The sequence below is a fragment of the Antrostomus carolinensis genome, unplaced genomic scaffold, assembly GCF_000700745.2.
Source record: "Antrostomus carolinensis isolate BGI_N321 unplaced genomic scaffold, ASM70074v2 scaffold42207, whole genome shotgun sequence".
Classification (NCBI taxonomy): domain Eukaryota; kingdom Metazoa; phylum Chordata; class Aves; order Caprimulgiformes; family Caprimulgidae; genus Antrostomus; species Antrostomus carolinensis.
This window is the reverse complement of record NW_010327540.1, coordinates 2,242-6,426: the sequence shown is the minus strand read 5'-3', so window position 1 is coordinate 6,426 and position 4,185 is coordinate 2,242.

Here is a 4,185-nt window from a genome sequence, read left to right as displayed (position 1 = left end):
AGCACAGCATTCTGGTGTCATGTGCCTAGACACTTCTGGCTAGGGAAGGGGTTGTCATGGCCCTGGGCCTGGCCTACCATTTTGAAAAAAGCATGGTTTTATAATTTTTGACCTGAATCTGATCTATTGCTGGGAAGGAAACAGTAGTCCAGGGTGAGTTTAAAGAGGATGAAAAGATGATCTGTCATCTAAATACGTTAGTACTTTGCCTCCTCTTTGCCATTGCCAAATTCCTGGAGTTGTTAGTTCCACTGGCCAAGTGCTTAGATTGCTTTTAATTTGTTTATTTTTTGATAAAGCCATATTAAGAACCTAAGTCCACTCCTCTGCCCTTGCATCCATTTTATCCTGTTATGTTTTTGAAAGCTGTTACAGTGCAGAACAGCAGTGATGCCACAGGACTGAATTACAGAAGTAATTTGAAGGTAGTTTTACGTCCTACAGTTTGAAGCCTGTAGATCTGTTAAGGTTTTGCTTTTGTTTTTATATAACTTGAAAAGACAGTACAAGAAAGGGGCTTTTCCAGTCTTGTCTGTTTTGATATCCTCTCCCCGTCCTTATCTGAGTACAAAGATATCTTTATCTTAAAAATGGTGGCGAGGCCTTAAGTTCCCCAGGTGACTGTTACACTATCATCATTCTTGTGTTGCATTTTGATCTTCACTGTACTGGTATGGTTACTGGGGAACAGGTGTGGGGGACTGGTATGGATTTACCTGTAATTATCGGTTTGGGGATTTTTGTCAACTTTCTCAAATAAAATTTCTTTGGGGAAAAACAACCCACCTCAGTTGTCTACGTGAGTCTTGTCCTCTCTGTGCGTGTTCCTACCAGCTGCTGTTTCCTGCACGCTGACCTGTCGCAAGAAGCAGCAAGTACACAGACCTGCTGCAGGCCTTTGGGTTTCTCTAGCAACAGTTAATTTCTAAAGAATTTGAGAATTCTGGACTCAGGAGAGGTACCAGCTGCACAGGCTTCTCTGCAGAGTGGGACCAGCACAGCAAGCAAGGTGTGTCTAATAGAGGTTACCATTTGTTGTCTTTCTTCCTTCCCCCCCTTCTGTCTATGTGGAGGAATTTTGAGGCTGATAGTGAAACAGGGCTGGTGTATCGAGAGCAGCCCTGAGGAGAAGGACTTGGGGATGGTGGTGGACGAGAAGCTGAACACGAGCAGACAATGTGCGCTCGCAGCCCAGAAGGCAAATAACTGTATCCTGGGCTGCATCAAGAGAAGCGTGGCCAGCAGGTCGAGGGAGGTGATTCTACTGCCCTGGTGAGACCCCACCTGGAGTGCTGTGTCCAGCTGTGGGGCCCCCAACACGAGAAAGACATGGACCTACTGGAGTGAGTCCAGAATAGGGCCATGAGGACGATCCGAGGGCTGGAGCACCTCTCCTATGAGGACAGGCTGAGAGAGTTGGGGCCATTTAACCTGGAGAAGAGAAGGCTCCGGGGAGACCTCATAGCGGCCTTCCAGTACCTGAAGGGTCTACAAGAAAGCTGAGGAGGGACTTTTTACAAGGGCAGGTAGTGACAGGACGAAAGGGTAACAGCTTTAAGCTGAAAGAGGGTAGGTTTAGATTAGACATTAGGAAGAAATTCTTCACTGTGAGGGTGGTCAGACACTGGCACAGGTCGCCCAGAGAAGCTTTGGATGCCCCCTCCCTGGAAGTGTTCAAGGCCAGGCTGGATGAGGCTTTGAGCAACCTGGTCTAGTGGAAGGTGTCCCTGCTGATGGCAGGGGGGGTGGGACTGGATGGTCTTTAAGGTCCCTTCCAACCCAAACCAGTGCTCTAGAGTACAAGATCCAGTTTTTCTCTGTCAGCTCCCATGTAAAATTTACTTCATTAAAAGAAATGGAATTACTTTCAGTTTTGTGCTTTAGAGGAAATTTTAAATCATTGCAAAGATGAGTTAGTCCCATGTCAGTGGCAGATGCCTCCTGAAGAGAGTGGTTAGGTATTTACCGAACTGCTGTCAGATCTCCTTGTCTGAGCCTGTCAGCCTTTGGTCACGCGGTAGCCACGTGGGATGTGCCATGTTACAGGACTGGGGGCACAGTAAGTGCTACATAACTAGTAAGTATTATCAGGGAGAATTTTGAGAAGGGAAATTCCCAGATCTTTGGATAAGGATTAGCCTGTGCAATTTCTTTCCCAGATGAGTATCTGAGTATGTGAAATCATACAGCTGTTCTCATGCGGTAGGTTGGCGGTGGGTCTGGGCTGTTTTACAGCACTGTGAATGCAGAGCTGGTGTCTTCATTCCATTTTACTTCTGGGAAATGGGCTAAAGTTGAGTTGTTGCAGATACTTGGGCCTGAGCCCATCTTTGTGTGTGACAGATGCATCACTGGTAAATCTATAATTGCCTGTAGCAAACTGCATCAGACGTTTCCAGCCCCTTCCACCCACTTGTCAATGTGACTAATGATTTAATTATCACACCAGTTAACACAGCGCGTGAGCATTCCTAAGTAAGGTATATCTTCATGTATTCCCCCTCCTGCTCTGCCAGTGTAGGCTGCACCCTGTGCAGAATGCCTGCTGCAGCTGCTCCCTGCGTGCTTGTGTGAGGGGATGAGCATTTTACACACTCCGTTGCTCAGGTCTTACCAGCTGCTCAAGTATGTGAGAAATAACCAAAGTGAACAACACCCGTGTTGTCTCCTAACTGGCAGATCAGGGACTTTCGACTCAAACTAGTTTGGCAACTGGTTGGTGAGATCATTAGGGGGTTCCTACCTGTGTGTTTCAGGGGGTCCTGCAGCAGAGGTTTGGGAAAGTAGAGTGGCCTCTCTTCAGCCCTGCCAGTTCATGTGATGTATTTCTGTCTCTTTCCTGACTTAGGTTGTGTCCCTCCGCTGTCCTTGTTTTTCAGATGCCCAAGGTGGCCTTGCCCTTAGTGAACAAAGTCTCTGGGAAATGAACTTCCCCTACGTTGAAGGTGGCTTGTTGGGAAGAAGAGAACACAAACCTGAAACGGATACATCTTTCACAGGAGGAAAAAAAAGTTGGGCGTGGTGAAGACTGCAGGAATTCAGGGTTGGTAGGTTTGTCTGCTGCCCCTTCTCCACCTGAAAAATTTGTCAGGATTGTGCTTGTTCTGTTCTTCCGTCCCCAAACCACCGCTGGTGGTGATGTGGCGGCTCTTGAGGAATGTGGAAGCAGCAGAGGATTTAGAAAAACTATGTGTTAGCTTTTCTTGGACCTTTTTGTAAACCTGAAACAGGTGAGCCCAAGCCTTTGCTGCAGCACTAAAATACTTGTATTTGCTCAGCAGTGTTTGTAGGAAACTCATTTTGCTTTGCAGTGGCAAGAGAGAGGAGTTGCTCTCTTTCACCTGCAGCTGAAGTGACTTAAACTTTCTGCAAAGTGGCAATAATTGATGACTGGTAACTCCTCCTGTTGCCAGAGGTCCATGTGGTTTGTCACCTTTAACTCAGTGTTATTAGTGTCTGTGCTTCCAGCTTGCTGACACAGCCTGCCAGAGGATGTGTGGTCTCTAGGTGTCCATCCCAGTGATACTTGCTATGAGGATCATTTGTTTAGCTCATGTGTAGAGAAAGCTGCTGTGTCCTGAAGGACCCATCTGACTTGTATTTCAGTTTTTGCAATAAAATGTCCATGTTGAATAACTTCCTTTGGGGGCACGTTACTCAAAAAAGGCAATGACAGAACCACGCTCACATTGCTCAGTCTCACTTCTGCGGTTTCCTGTCACTTAATTTCCTTTCATAGCTGATATTCCTGAGGTACCTTTTCCCTGAGCTTTTAAATTGGTTGTATTATGTGATCTTTACATAAGCTGCACTAGGAGGCTCTGTTGGAATTGTGATGACATGAACTTGGGTTTTTTTGGTTATTTGGGGGATGCTGTTCCTACAGCCAAGGCAGGCAGAGGGGAGGCTGTGCTTGTGTTTTCCAGCCATATCCCCTTGCAGCCCTGGTCTGATCTACTGCAGAGCTTTACCCTCTAGGGTTTTCTCACCCATACCAGCTGCTCAGTCTTTTATTTCCCCTGAATATACTTTGGATAATCTTCCCCCAGGTGTAAGGTATTTGCTATACATGACTGGAATTTCACAGTGTTGTCTTCTTAATTATAATTAACCACGTAGATGCTTTGTCATTTCTTCCTTCTCAGTGTGGGCTGCTCTTTCCTTGTGTTAGTTACATAATCCGTG